Genomic DNA, 17,077 nt, shown 5'->3' on the forward strand with positions numbered 1-17,077 from the left:
GAAAGGTAAAGGCACCAGAGAGCCTATTCTGACTTTGCACTTTATTGTGGAAACAAGTCCAAAGAAAAATAGTGTATCCTTAAAGGATTTGTCAATTTAGAAAAACCATATAACAGTTTGAAATTGAGTGAGATATTCAAAATTCAGAGAAAAATAAGAGTAAGCTACTGGGAAAAGCAGATGATATACAATGTGTACAAGAACCAAGAGGGAACATAAGATTTGGAGACTACAACAAAATGTTCATATTAAAAAGGGTGTAAGAGATGAGTGCAGTCTTTTACCCCTACTGTTTAACCTGTATATCAAAGAAGCAATGACAGAAATAAAAGAATGGTTCAAGAATGAGATTAAAATTCAGGGTGTAAGGATATCAATGAGCAGGTTCAGTGATGACATGGCTATCCTCACTGAAAGTGAAGAAGAATAACAGAATCTGTTAAATGCAATGAACGGTCTAATGAGTACAGAATATGAATTGAGAGTAAATCAGAAACAGGCAAAAATAATGAGAAGTAGCAGAAATGAGAAAACAGGAAGCTTAAAATTGAAACTGATGGCCAGAAACTAGATGCAGTTATTGAATTCTACTGCCTTGGAAGCAAAATACCCCTTGACTGAAAAGGCAAGGAGGGCATAAAAAGCAGACTAGCACAGGCAAAGAGAGTATTCATGACCAAGCAAAGTCTACTGGTGTCACACAGTCACAAATAGGCCTTAATCTGAGGAAGAAATTTCTGGGAATGTACTTTCAGCGCACAGCATTGTATGGTAGTTTACAATGGGTAGTGGGAAAACTGGAACAGAGGAGTGTTTGAGATGTCGTGTTACAGGCAAATGTTGAAAATCAGGTGGTCTGATGAGGTAAGGAAGAAGTTCTCTGCAGAATTACCAAAGAAAGGAATATATCAAAAATACTGACAAGGGACGCTGGGATGATAGGACATGTGCTACGGCATCACAGAGTAACCTCCATGATACTAGTGGGAACTGTAGATGGTAAAAACTGTAGGCAAGGCTTAGGCTGCAAATTTGGTATGTTTTAGTTTTAGGGCACAAATCTAGGGTCATAAGTGCCCATGTCAAAACTACAGAACACAAAGATGAGAAGAGTTAAAAAAACGACTACATGTCAATCCCAATCGATGTAAGAGAAGACAGCTAAAAACAGGGACATGGAGAAAGATCCATAAAATACACCTTAAAGAAACAGAGGTCCAGAAGCAAAATTTATATGGCCTTCACCGTACTGCTACGACAGGTAAAAAGTAAAACACGGTCGACAGCCTGCGTGTTGTTTGCTAAAATGGCCAATAACTTAGATGGCAAACTCAAGTTGGAACATAAATGGTTAAAAAATGGGCTGCAAGTGCTGTTCTTAGTCACTTATGTAAAACATCATTAACTCAGGGTCTTTTCCTAGAAAGACTGAAATAGGTCATTGTTAGAATTCTCTATAAAAAGGGTGACTCCACAGACATCAATAACTACTGCCCAGTGTCACTCTTTACACCTTTTTCTAAAACTTTTGAGAAGATAATGTACTCCAGGGTTCTTACCCACCTGTGCAGTAATAGACACTAAAAAGTTGTGGCCCTATAATGTAAAATGTTCTTATTCACTTATGCAACACATCATGGATAATTCCAATCCCAAAGAAAGCAGGTGTTGACAGATGTGAAAATTACTGAACTATCAGTTTAATAAGTCACAGCTGCAAAATACTAACGCAAATTCTTTACAGACGAATGGAAGAACTGGTAGAAGGCGATCTCCGGGAAGATCAGTTTGGATTCCGTAGAAATATTGGAACACGTGAGGCAATACTGGCCTTACGACTTATCTTAGAAGAAAGATTAAGGAAAGGCAAACCTGTATTTCTAGCATTTGTAGACTTAGAGAAAGCTTTTGACAATGTTGACTGGAATACTCTCTTTCAAATTCTAAAGGTGGCAGGGGTAAAATACAGGGAGCGAAAGGCTATTTACAATTTGTACAGAAACCAGATGGCAGTTATAAGAGTCGAGGGACATGAAAGGGAAGCAGTGCTTGGGAAGGGAGTGAGACAGGGTTGTAGCCTCTCCCCGATGTTATTCAATCTGTATATTGAGCAAGCAATAAAGGAAACAAAAGAAAAATTCAGAGTAGGTATTAAAATCCATGGAGAAGAAATAAAAACTTTGAGGTTCACCGATGACATTATAATTTTATCAGAGACAGCAAAGGACTTGGAAGAGCAGTTGAACGGAATGGACAGTGTCTTGAAAGGAGGGTATAAGATGAACATCAACAAAAGCAAAACGAGGATAATGGCATGTAGTCGAATTAAGTCGGGTGATGCTGAGGGAATTAGATTAGGAAATGAGACACTTAAAGTAGTAAAGGAGTTTCGCTATTTGGGGAGCAAAATAACTGATGAGGGTCAAAGTAGAGAAGATATAAAATGTAGACTGGCAATGACAAGGAAAGCGTTTCTGAAGAAGAGAAATTTGTTAACATCAAGTATACACTCCTGGAAATTGAAATAAGAACACCGTGAATTCATTGTCCCAGGAAGGGGAAACTTTATTGACACATTCCTGGGGTCAGATACATCACATGATCACACTGACAGAACCACAGGCACACAGACACAGGCAACAGAGCATGCACAATGTCGGCACTAGTACAGTGTATATCCACCTTTCGCAGCAATGCAGGCTGCTATTCTCCCATGGAGACGATCGTAGAGATGCTGGATGTAGTCCTGTGGAACGGCTTGCCATGCCATTTCCACCTGGCGCCTCAGTTGGACCAGCGTTCGTGCTGGACGTGCAGACCGCGTGAGACGACGCTTCATCCAGTCCCAAACATGCTCAATGGGGGACAGATCCGGAGATCTTGCTGGCCAGGGTAGTTGACTTACACCTTCTAGAGCACGTTGGGTGGCACGGGATACATGCAGACGTGCATTGTCCTGTTGGAACAGCAAGTTCCCTTGTCGGTCTAGGAATGGTAGAACGATGGGTTCGATGACGGTTTGGATGTACCGTGCACTATTCAGTGTCCCCTCGACGATCACCAGTGGTGTACGGCCAGTGTAGGAGATCGCTCCCCACACCATGATGCCGGGTGTTGGCCCTGTGTGCCTCGGTCGTATGCAGTCCTGATTGTGGCGCTCACCTGCACGGCGCCAAACACGCATACGACCATCATTGGCACCAAGGCAGAAGCGACTCTCATCGCTGAAGACGACACGTCTCCATTCGTCCCTCCATTCACGCCTGTCGCGACACCACTGGAGGCGGGCTGCACGATGTTGGGGCGTGAGCGGAAGACGGCCTAACGGTGTGCGGGACCGTAGCCCAGCTTCATGGAGACGGTTGCGAATGGTCCTCGCCGATACCCCAGGAGCAACAGTGTCCCTAATTTGCTGGGAAATGGCGGTGCGGTCCCCTACGGCACTGCGTAGGATCCTATGGTCTTGGCGTGCATCCGTGCGTCGCTGCGGTCCGGTCCTAGGTCGACGGGCACGTGCACCTTCCGCCGACCACTGGCGACAACATCGATGTACTGTGGAGACCTCACGCCCCACGTGTTGAGCAATTCGGCGGTACGTCCACCCGGCCTCCCGCATGCCCACTATACGCCCTCGCTCAAAGTCCGTCAACTGCACATACGGTTCACGTCCACGCTGTCGCGGCATGCTACCAGTGTTAAAGACTGCGATGGAGCTCCGTATGCCACGGCAAACTGGCTGACACTGACGGCGGCGGTGCACAAATGCTGTGCAGCTAGCGCCATTCGACGGCCAACACCGCGGTTCCTGGTGTGTCCGCTGTGCCGTGCGTGTGATCATTGCTTGTACAGCCCTCTCGCAGTGTCCGGAGCAAGTATGGTGGGTCTGACACACCGGTGTCAATGTGTTCTTTTTTTTCATTTCCAGGAGTGTAGATTTAAGTGTCAGGAAGTCATTTCTGAAAGTATTTGTATGGAGTGTAGCCATGTATGGAAGTGAAACATGGACGATAAATAGTTTGGACAAGAAGAAAATAGAAGCTTTCGAAATGTGGTGCTACAGAAGAATGCTGAAGATTAGATGGGTAGATCACATAACTAATGATGAAGTATTGAATAGAATTGGGGAGAAGAGTAGTATGTGGCACAACTTGACAAAAAGAAGGGACCGGTTAGTAGGACATATTCTGAGGCATCAAGGGATCACAAATTTAGCATTGGAGGGCAGCGTGGAGGGTAAAAACTGTAGAGCGAGACCAAGAGGTGAATACACTAAGCAGATTCAGAAGGATGTGGGTTGCAGTAAGTACTGGGAGATGAAGAAGCTTGCACAGGATAGGGTAGCATGGAGAGCTGCACCAAACCAGTCTCAGGACTGAAGACCACAACAACAACAACAACAACAACACATCATTAACACATAGCGTTTTCCCAGAAAGATTGAAATATGCCATTGTTAGGCTTCTCTATAAAAAGGATGACTCCACAGACATCAATAACTACTCCCCATTCTCACTCTTTACATCATTATCTAAAGTTTTTGAGAAGACAATGTAACCCAGGATTGTTATCCATCTTTATAGTAATAGCATATGTAGCTAATCAGAGTTTGGATTTCTAAATGACCCATGTGTTGCTTCAATATCATACTGAAAGCATGATATAATCTCTTTGCCCCTTAGCTAAGCAACAACCCCCTTCATGTCTCCCTCCTTACTGTGCTGACTTAATGTGGATGAGCTCAATCTCAGTCATTGAGCACCAATAACTGGAGGTTGGCCCTTCAAGGACAAATGCAGGCAGTCACGTTGGACATGGATGTTATGAGCAACTGCTGAAACTGAATATCATTATGAGCAAATGTATGCCACCATTCTATCAGATTACATGCCCAAGAAGTATGTGACTTGGATTTGGTAGAGGATGGCCCTGGAACTGAGTCTGCTATTTGAGGCTACAGAATTTACTGTGGAAAGCAGAATTACTGAGCTGTAGTCGAACACCTCAGTATGTATCAACATTATCCTCAGCTATCTGCTGTGCTGCAGGCTTCTTTATGTCATCTGTTTTAGATTTTATCAGTTCCACTCAGCTAACTGAAACAGGTAGAGATTTTTGTCTGTCTGTGTCCCATTTATTCCTGTTCATCAGCATTGAGACCAATTTGAAATATATGAATATTTGTGCTGCTTTGTTTAATTTATTATGGTGTTCAGGATAAATTTTACTAATCACTGTTTCAGTTGAAGCCTTGTGGGTGGTGGTTTATTAATATATTCTCTTGTAGAACTAGTCTGAGCCTTTTGCATTCTACTTAAAGAGTTCAATTAACATTTCATTTAGGTAAAGCTTGTGTGTCACTTTATTTTATAATTTCCCATTAGTTGCTTGGTTTGCAGGCCTGTCATTTGATGTGCTGACTAAATGTTTAGTGATGACTGATTTATTTTGTTTCTTTGAACATGTGTTAACTGAAATCCATTTTTTCTGTCTGTTATAGTAATGCCTGAATTTCATAATGTGCTTTATTGCAATTATTTTGACAGAGGTCAGGTGGAGGTTTCTCAATTTTCAAATATTAAATCTTATTCTTGTTTTCTTACATTCATTTGGGCTTTCATGGGTTTAACAGAAACAAAAAATATTTTACAGCATTTTAAATAAAATATTTTCTGGGTGACTGCTATGTTTTTATGCCCTGACACCGTATCATTCTCATCTCCTCACTTGCTAAAGTATTTCAAAACGGACCATTCTTCTGAGTTAGCTACTTATACATTTACTGAGCACATAATAAAATCTTTGAATGTTAAAACATCACCAACTGGGATCTTCTGCCATTTATTGAAGTCATTTGCTTGGGTCAATCACGATATCCTATTAAGGCCAATACACACATGCTGTCACATCACTTGACATCAAAATTCCACAATGCATTTCAAATAGTGGCATTCACACAAGCCATCACTGGCCTTCATATCACATCACCATTAGGAATTGTCAGGAAGAAAGTTTTGCTGGTGTCATCGTCTGCTGACAGCGGTGTGCACGTAAGATGGTGGTTGGTGGGCGATGCTCAGTGGCAAGCAGCAGTGTACCATGTGATGCTCGAGCCAATACCATTTTGCTGCATACATCTATAGCAGACACATCAGGGTGTGCTCAGAACATTAATTGTTTATTTTCATGTTAGTTTATATATATATTGTGGTTACTTTCCCACGATAGTGCTAATTAAGGATGAAGTAATGCAAACACAGGAAGTATTACATTAAGAAGCAACAGTAATAGTTCCCGAGCATATAAATACTGCCAAGTCAGAAGCAGAAACAGTCGCCAGGTGTAGTGCTCATCCCTGTGTTGCCAGCTATTAGGGTAGGTGGTGGCTGTAGTAAGAATTGTGGGACAGTCTATATACGAATTCGCGGTGTCTGTTCTTTCGGAGATATATAAAAGTACAGGCACCACATGTAGTCCCAATGCAGCTGATGTCAATAGTAGCTTTGCTGTCCTTTCTTCCCCCCTCCACCTTTAGTTTACATAATATATGGCACAGCTGTGGAGTCTGTTCTTTCAAATGTGTCTGAAAGAACAGACACCGTGCATTCATATAACTGATTTGCCTCGATTTATGATGAATCCTCCACATTTAGTGTGGATGCACAATTGTGTTCGACCTCCTGTGGGACTTTCAAAGTAGTGAGCATGGAGGACATGGATGGGGATGGCAGATAGGTGGCCTACTTGAGAATGTGGGTCACCTGGGAGGCATCCTGAGATAGTCCACATAATTTTGATAACACTATGTCTGGATGACATAGTGGTGAATGCAACTGCCTAGTAAGCAGGAGATCTTGTGTTTGAGTCCTGGAAGAGCACACATTTTCACTCATCACCAACGATTTTGTATAAAGTACCAATGCAGCTGACATCAATAGTTCCTTCCCTTTCATTTCCTTTCTCTCCCTCCACCTTCAGTTTACATAATATGTATAACAGCTGTGGATTCCATATGGTGCCTGTTCTTTTGGACATGCCTGAAAGAACAGACAACACACATTCATATAACTGATTCACCTCAATGGGCGATAAAACCACCACATTCGGTGTGGATGCACAATTTTGTTCAAACTCCTGTAGGAGTCTCAAGGAGGACACAATCGGGACTGCAACAGGTGAAATGTGGTTTGGCCTGGAGATGTGCTAAGATAGTCCACAATAAACACTGTGTCCAGATGGTGCAATGGTTAATGCAATTGCCTAGAATACATTTTCACTCATCACCGCTGATTCCGTATAAAGTTATGCTGCAGCTGACATAAGTAATGCCTTCCCTTTCCTACTATTTCTCCCTCTCCACCTTCAATTTACATATTATTCTCTTTCTCCCACTGTGCAGAATACATCACACTGCCACCTTCTTGCATGCACCCAGCTGTAGCATTGGAAGTTAATCTGTTTTTGCTGCACTCACTCGATTACGTGCTTTGGTACCTTCTTAACATTTATTTTGCCATTTTACTTTGCTTTCATGACAAATTGCAATGCTCCATGATGACTTGGATATTTTTTTCCATTGAGTGTTCTTCCATAAGTGAGGTCAGATATCTGAAATCGAAAGATGATTTAGGTTTTACAAGAACAGACCACAGCAGATGCCTACACTGTGTATAAATAAGACCATAATTCATTGAAGAAATTTTCATTAAATAAAGTTTTTAAGTGAATAAAACCAGCCCTAATGAAGGAAAAACATTTGTTTATGATGTTATTAGTCATGTAAACAAATGGATAATGTAAATGGGTTCTATTTATTCCTTTACAACAATATTTGATATGTGTGTGTATGTATATATTTTCACTAACAAATAAATGTTGATGTCTTAAATGTTGTTTCACTTCTCAGGACTTTACCGTACAAAAGTAATTAAGAATGTACTTTTTGAAGTTTGATTTGACCATTAATACAAATTTTAGTTGTTAGTTACTCAATCAAACGTTATACTCTATTTCTATCATGGATGGTATCTCATAACCTCTTTCACCATTTAGTATTGGGCTTAAGCAAACTGATGTGACGTCTAGTGTGGATACACCCTAATGTGATGGTGATGTGAAGTGATGTGACATGGCAGTTGTTGACATCTACTATGAATCAACGTAAGAGCAATTAAGTTTTAAGGAATATGTGGTTCAGTAAATATCTGGTTTATGTCCTATTTAGGAAACAGAAATCAGAAAGTTACTTTAGTAATATGAAGAGGGACATCACATCAGCTACAATAGGAGAAATCACAATGGGAGTCCCACAGGGTTCGATCATGGACCCATTACTGTGCAAGCTTTATGTTAATGATCTGTCATTTTATTTGAGGCAGAAGGCAGAATTAATCCTTTTTGCAGATGAAACTAGCATTATTGTGAAGCTGAGAAAATATGCATCAACAAAGTAGTGAATGACGTTTTTGTGTAAATCACTAAATGGTTTTGCACTAATGGGCCAACTTTAAACTTCGAAAAAACACAGTTCATCCAGTTTTGTACTGTAAAAAATATGCCTACCCTCCTATTAACCTAGTATACCAGCAAAAAATAATAAACAGGTGGAAAATTGTAAGTTCTTAATTGAAAAACCGTAAAGTAGATCTGCTAAAACATTTAGGTTCTGATACTTTTGCATTAAAATAATTGTCAACTTTGGGGATATAGAAGTCAGTAAGTTAATACAGTCTACATATTTTCATCCATTGATGTCTTATACAGTAGTGTTCTGGGGTAACTCCTTGCTTAGGCTAAAAGCATTCAATGCACAAATGAAAGTAATTAGAATTATGTGTGGCATTCACACACATACATCTTGCACATATCTCTTTAAGCAGCTGAGAATATTACCCACAGCCTCACAGTATATTTATTCACTTATGAAGTTTGTTATCAACAATCCATGTAAGTTTCAGAGCTATTCACAAGTACATCACTAGATGGAAAAATGATTTGTATTATCCTTTAAAGAGTCTAATTTTGGCACAAAAAGAGGTGAGATATGCAGCTAAAAACTTTTTGACATTTTACCTATGGAAACAAAATGTCTGACAGAGAGCATAAATGTTTTTAAATGTAGATTATAGAGCTTTCTCCTTAACAAACCTTCTAAACCAAAGAGGAATTCCTGAGTCAAGATAATTAGTCATTAAAAGAGATAATTAGTCATTAAAACAAACTGTAAATGGCCAGCATGCTGCCATATAAATATTATTTAATATTTTTTATTTAGTTTACATAAGTTTTCTATGTTTGTTCTGTTGACACATTCCACATCATAACATTTATCGCGAATTGGATATGTGGTACAACTAACTAGCTAACTAACACTAGCTTCAGTGTAACACAATAATGTTTGATAGATAACACAATAATGCTTCCAACACAATATCAGAATAAGTGGGAGGACATATAAAAACGAAAAAAATATGTACTGTGTTCATGAAATAATGATAGAAAAATAAAATGCCATGGGTGCCATGAACTAAAATACTACAGATTTAGATAAATCTTAAGTGGACTAGATCAGCGTCAAATTATCAACATTTTTGGTGAAACCCCGGTATTTGGTTTTACAAATCTGAAGCATAAGGAACAAGATCATTAAAATTAACTTCATACTTAGCAACTTACATGTAAGCACAGAGTAATAATGATGCCCTTGATAATTAGAAATGTTTATGCACAACAAAACAAGTCACAAAAAATAATAATTATAATAATTGCAAGTTTGTTTTCATATCCCTGTATTGTAATGTTCTGCCAATTAAAAGTTATCGCTGCTTTGCGTCTGCCCACTGCCAGATTCAGAGATCTAATAATGCTGTATGTAGCACTGTAGTAACTATTATGTAATGTTGTAATGTAGGTTGGTTTCTTTTGAACTGAGTGAATAGCAATTCTACTCCTATTGTGAGGACTAAATTCGACTCCTCACTTTCAGCAAACCAACACGTTTACAAACCCACTGACACAATTGTTGCAAGCAGTGATCTGGTCGGAGATAGCTTTTAAGATCAATTTACACTGGTGTTAATGGATGGAATGGAAGACAACCTAACCATTAAATGGTGGTATGTTCACACTACACAGAACGCCAATGCAACATCACTTCACTTAGCCCAGCAGTGAACAGTGAAAGTTTCGTTATGAGATATCATCCATGAAACAAAAACTTGCAATAGTCTCAGAATTAAGGAACTAGAAACGTGCAGGTTATTAACAGGCAAATCAAAAGTCATAACAAATGTTCTTGACAGAGTTTGTATGGTAAACTGCTGAGGAATGAAACAATAGTTTCATCCAAATATTTCAAAAGATTGACATTTATTTGTTAAAGCAAATGTATATACATACAAACACATCAAACAATATTTAGAAGTCAATACCAAGAATATTTCTACCTCATGCACTGATTTTTTCTACCTTTCTAAGCATCAAATACAACAAAAAACTGTTTTTCTAATTCTCCAGATCTGACTTTTTCACCTTAGGCAGGCCCATATCAGGTCCAAAACAATCTGTCTGCGCAGATATCTGCACAAATATCTGTGCATGCAATAAACTCTTGTAAATATTGTGCATTTACATGACAAAGTTTCAGTCTACTGCTGGTCTGCCAATTGTCAGTGGTGGAAAGGGCTGTCAGAGGCAAGTGAATATGCTGTTGTGAAGGATATTTCAGTTCTAGACACTAACAGATAATGCAGGAAATTCTGCTGTGGTTTCTGTTCATAAACAGTCTTAGCAATGTTAAAAAAGTGTCAGTGGCAGAAAGAACAATTTAAATGGTCAAGACAGTAGCTCCTTAAGGCTGAAACACACTAGGCATCAATGGATCGTCATGCCACGTCACATCATTTCGCTGTTACATCACATCATGCCTATTCACTTACGCACTGTACAGGATGGTGAAAGTGTGGTTATGAGATACCACACATTATACAAAAAGTCGAAATAAGGACAATCCATACAGGCTGTTGTGGCACTGTCATGTCAGAGTGTATTCACACTGTCCTTCATGTCAAGTCCATTCAGGTCACGCAATCTTAACTCACATGACTATCCTCAGTTGTTTCCTCATGGGAACTGTGATCTTCCCAAAATAATTCCCAACTGTTGTTATGCAGGAAGTGGACATACACAACATGGAAGCTTATATATGTAGATGATGGGATTCATTTTTATGAAAATGACATTTATCAGACTCATATTGGTTTGCAGCTTGCAGGAGTAGCATGTGTATTAGAGCAGGAAGACAGAAGTGCGAAGAAGGGGAAAAAAAAAAGAAAAAAAGTGTGAGGTCTGAAAAATTCTTTACATGGTACAGAAGGTGAATTTCACACATACTGCAAGGAGCCTGAGAAAGAGGAATCTGCATTTTATAAATATTTTGGATTGTTGAAGCACCCACTTTTTTAAATTTATTACACCAAATTGCATCCAGAATTACTAAAAAAAACACAGTGTTATGATCTCCCATCACAATGTGTGAAAAATTGGTTTGCTTATGGTTAAGTTTAGTTGTCAGTCCAGTGCAAATATCTGTGCATTGCGCATATCTCCCTCAACAGCTTTCCCTTCAAGATTTATGAGTTTTCTTCATATGCTGTATATGGCTTTTAATAGAGTAAGTGCCTTATTTGTGCTGGAGTTAGCTAGTGAAACTGCATAAATATTGACCACTGATGCTTGCAAAACTGTTTCACACACAGTCCACAGAGCTGTTTAATAATATAGCCTACCACAAATATATATATTTAAACAAACAACTTTAATATGTTACTTGATGTATACTTCACAAAAACGCATTTTTCCACTGTTTCAGTGTCTGAAGGTTTCAGTCCACTTCCTTATCAAACATTACAAATGCTTAACAACATACAAATAAATTTCATTTACTAATCAGTCTAACTCTTCCCACAGTGCTTTCTTCACTTCAAGTTGCAGCCATATCACAGTCTATTTCATTGTAAAATATTAAATACTGGTATATTGATAATCATGGCATTATAAATAAATGTGAGAAGGCTCAAGATGTTTAGGAATCAGACTTCATACATTCTTTGTTTGTTCCACAATGTTCCTTTCCTAGCAGAGTTTGAGTACCTCCAATTGCTCATGTTGTACAGTTCAGACTGCTGCCTCATTGCTTCAATTAATCTTTTGTCATTCATATAAAACTAACAGTTTTAACTAATGAAATAACAAAATGAAACAATTTACAGAAAATAACAAATAATAAAAACTTAGAATAACAACTGATATCAACAATGAAAAGCACAATGACATGAAGTATGGAGAATGGGCAAACAATTGTGTATCCATAGGAAATGAGCTTAGGGGCCACATGATCCACAACAGATGATGATGTTTGCCATCAAAACTTTCTTCCCTAGAAATCTTGACGGTGCTGTAATGTGACACAGTGTGACGTGACAGCCAGTGTGGATGCCGCCATTTGAAATGCACTGAGGAATGTTTTGATGGGATGAGATGTGATAGTTAATGTGAATTGGCCTGTATAGTGTTGGAATTGAGCAACTAACAATGAATAAGTTTATTAACAGCCAAAGTAAACTTAATCAATTTCTATGGTAAAGCACTGAGAAGTTGAATAACATTTTAAAACAGCAACATTTGTTTGTTACCAAAAAATGTAGGGTGCATACAAACAAATCAAACAATATTTATAAGAGAATAAATATAGACTGTTTACCTTACCTATTATGTTTTTTACATAACTAATAAATTCTTAACAATTTTATTTTTCTCCTTAATTATTTAATGTACTCGTAAATTGCTTCATCAACTTATATTCTTATTTATACAGAGTGTAAGTATCATCTCTGTTCTGTTAATGTAAAACATAAATAATTTTTCACCTTCATATAACTGACCTTGCTTATGGAAGGACACACAATGAAAAAAATATCCAAGTCATCATTGAATATTTGCAATATTCCATGAAAGCAAAGCAAAATAATAAAGTAAAGTTTACAAGAAGACAAAAGCATGAAATCCACTACCATAACATAAGTGAGAGCAGTGAAAATAGGTTAACTTCTGATGCTAGCGGATGACAACACTGTCATAAGTTTCTTCCTGAAAAATCCTGACAATAATCTGACATGACAGGACATGACATAATGGTCCACTGACGGTCTCTGTGAATTCTGCCATTTGAAATGCACTGTAGAATGTTTTGATGTGATGTGATGGCAGGCAGTTTAGAATTTGTAAGTGACGGCAGTTTTCACCTAATAATTTACTTGGCAATTTACATGGCAACCCTAATGATGGGTGGAAATTATTTGCGAACAGCCATAGAGGCATATCAATTGACGCTTGTAGTTTCTCATGTAATATGGTGAAATACCTCAATGAAGAGAGTAATTTCGCAACTTGAATTGTTGATAGCAACATTGTGATTCAGGAAGAAGTTACAAAGATTTAAAATTTTTGACAGCAATGTCCAAACGAACACTGAGTGAAACAATACTTGGCACATGCAAAGCTATTTAAGTGCCCTGAAGAAGAATTTCATGGAGACAAAGTATTTAACAGTGTAACTGATTAACAGATAATATTTTTTCATATGAATGGCCAGTGTGGTATCTGTTTATTTCAGAGTGTATAGGAATCTTCAGTTCTCTGTCTGAAGTTTAGCAGCAACCTGTCGTAAATTCATTCCTGCTCTCAAATATAAAACTAAGTTATGTTGTATAGATAGGAATTTATAGTCTATATGAAAAGTTTTAATAATGTGGTAGTGATTTATGCAGTTTAGCTTTAAACCACTAATGTAACAACCCACATTTATATCAGGGAGTAAACATGTTGATGAACAATATAAGAAACCCTTTGCCACTGAAGACACTGCTGCAAGATGTTTCTTTATCAACTTAGCACAATATTCTGACTGCACTTTTCTATAGAATAAATACTTTTATTTTATCTACAGTGCCACAAAAGATTGTGGTATAACAGTACTGAGTGAAAATATGCTTGGAATCCTTTATTCAGATCAATGTAATGAGACAGATTTCTAAGCACAAACCAGGCAGTACTAATAATTTTGGTCAAGTCTGCAATGATATTTTTTATTATTACAGTTTTCCTGTTTGCTGTAGGGTCAACTGTTCGTTTCCTGTACTAATGAATTATAAACACCCACCTGCTTATCTCGATTGTTGGAATCCCCAGTCTTCACTTTCCACACACCCAAATATCAGATTTGCATTGATCTACTGTCCACACACTACAATCTATCTGTGCAGGTATGATTTGTGCTCACAGATTTGAGCAATTTTGCTCAAACCTCCAGGTTTATGCACATCTAATATTTGTGCAAATCACCTGTCCACATGAGATGTCTGTGCAAATGTGATGAGTGCAGACAGATTGTAGTGTGTGGACTTGCATTTAAAAGATATTGATGATGATGGTGATGTTGTTGTTGTTGTTTTCTTTCCTCAGACTCATTTGTGGCAACTACACCCAACAATCTTTTAGTACAGATATGATCTGCATCCACAGATTTGAGCAATTTTCCTAAAAACTTCAGTTTTGCACACATATCAGTGCAAATCACCTATCCAATCACTATGATCTATCTGCACAAATGTGATGGGCGTTTAAGGTAAGCTGATGTTGTCATTATTATTATTCTTGTTGTTGTTGTTCTCGTCGTCGTCGTCGTCTTCTTTCGTTAGACTGTGTTGATGCAGCTATCCATGCTATCCTGTGGAAACCTCTTCATCTCTGCATAGATGCTGATAGATAACTAGTGCAGCCTAGATCCATTTGAGCCTGTTCACTGTAATCAGACCATGGCCCCCCCATTACAAGTTTTACGCCACACTTCCTTCCATTGTCAAACTGATGATTCAGTATGTCTTTGTTTATTTATTCATCTATAATTAAGGATTTGCATGCAATCAGTGTCATTATGATTGATGTTGTCTTAAGTACTATACAAGAGATTTAAGAAGTATGATTGCCATCTTAGGAGAAACCTACATACACTATGAATTACGCATAACTAGAGTATGTGTAACAAAAGAATATGCAAAATAAAACAACATAGGTGATACTGTATATTAAGATTCCTCCACATGGTTAATAGTTTAATATGAAATGAAACCTTGTTTAGTTACTTACTAAGGTACACACAATAAAATAATAGAGGGCATACAAAAAAATTCCCCAATGTGTTTAATAGTAAAACATGAGCTGAAGACTAGTTACTTGCTTGTTCACTATATACATCAGAAAATATACCAGAAGCAACAAACGTGCATAGAAAGAAGATAGAAACAATCAGTATTATAAGTTATGTATTATTCCAAGTTAACTTTACAACAGTTTTCAAATTTTTTGAGATGTTGATTGCCACAGGTATAGTGATGGATATTTTGCCACCAGGCTACAGCATCAGCTTCTGGTATGGCTGCTGATGGGCCTGTTGCATCAGGTATAAGGCTCTGCTGTGGCTGCCATGACCTTGTGGCAGTCAATGTATTAAGAGTGTAAAATTCTTTGTCTTTCAGCCATTTCTTCCTTGTTGCCTCAGGAGGTGACCCCTCCTTTTAGTCAAGTTATGCTATAAAGCTCTTTTCTCATCATTTCTATTTAACACTTATTCATTAATTATTCATTCTACCCATCTGCTTTTAGAATTCCTCTATAACACTACATTTCAGAAGTTTCTATACTGTTTTCATCTGAAATGTTTATCACCCATGTTTCACTTCTTATCTTTTTTCTCAGTGTTAGCAAATTTCTCTTTTTCAGAAATACTTCTCTTGCTATTGGCAGACTGCAGTTTATATCCTTCCTACTTCAGCCATCAACAGAATAAGGAAAACAATAGGTTGCTATTCACTGTAAAGATGACATGTGGAGCTGCAGACAGACACAACGAAAAGGTGGCTGTACCTGTTTGCATCTCAATGTGTCATCTTTACAGTGAGTAGCAATCTATCTTCCTTACTTGTTGATATTCCAAACTGGAGTTTCCACTGTCTGATTCTGCTTGAGCTATCATCAGATATTTTTAGTGCTTCATATCCTAATCTTGATCCCCCAGCATTGCCTTATTTAATTTGACTACATTCCATTGTCCTTGTTAACGAAAAACAATATTGAATGAAAATTGTTTCTTCAGTTTATGTTCTTACTTATGCAAAGTGAAGGGCTTTTCTCAGCCCAAATACTGTAATTTCTAAATCATTTTTTGCTTTCAGATAACTGGCCTCTTTTGTTGAAGAACTCTTGTAGGAAAATTACTAGGTCCTCATGGAACCCACAAAGCAAACAATAAATTAACAACTAATAAGCCAAAAACAACATGAGGAGTGCAAGGGGAATAAGGTAACTGCTGATGTTAGCAAATGGTCCCACTGCTTCCCCACCAATGTCAACATCGAAACTTCTTCACGAGAAATGTTTGATGTTGACATCTTGCTCCATTCAGTTCAGTTCATGTCTTGTGTGAATGCCGTCATTTGAAATGCACTGTAGAATCTTTTGACATTCTGTTCAATCACATATGAATCAACCTTTAATTTGCACCTTTTTATGAAAGATTTACTAAGCATGACAAAAATGCCATCACTTTGAACTGGATGTAGACGAGACATAGGTTTTGTGATTTTATTATGTTAATCACTGTAAAAAGCAAAACAAAAATTGATCATAGTCATTCTGTGAACCTACAATACTCTTGGAATGATAAAGATGCATGTTACTTGCTCAGCCATAATGTGTGTTGCATCGTTTCACTGACTATTACATGTTAAAAAGGACCAAGTACAAGGAATGGTTACCCGTCCTAGCCATAGCCTGCACTCTAAATGGAAATTCAGGCCAACTTTTATGTCCAGACTTTGCTTAAAATATCAGTCTTGTTGCTGGGCTGCCATAGGGGTGTCCAAGTCCAAGTGGACTGCACAACATGACAATAAACTTTGCTATATGTTGACTTTGTGTGCTGCAATCTGCACAAATTGACAACACTATAAGATATGGTAATTTG

General features: G+C 38.0%; 1 long non-coding RNA gene across 1 annotated transcript in view; it reads right to left on the bottom strand.

The window, feature by feature from the left end:
- Positions 1-5,822: 5,822 nt before the first annotated feature.
- Positions 5,823-17,077, bottom strand: part of LOC126198863 (uncharacterized) — a 54,408-nt gene continuing 43,153 nt past the window's right edge. Inside the window, exon 3 of the long non-coding RNA XR_007540106.1 lies at positions 5,823-7,605. This is a non-coding gene — a long non-coding RNA (uncharacterized LOC126198863). The remainder of the gene's footprint in view (positions 7,606-17,077) is intronic.

This window comes from Schistocerca nitens, chromosome 1 (genome assembly GCF_023898315.1).
Source record: "Schistocerca nitens isolate TAMUIC-IGC-003100 chromosome 1, iqSchNite1.1, whole genome shotgun sequence".
Taxonomy (NCBI): Eukaryota; Metazoa; Arthropoda; class Insecta; order Orthoptera; family Acrididae; genus Schistocerca; species Schistocerca nitens.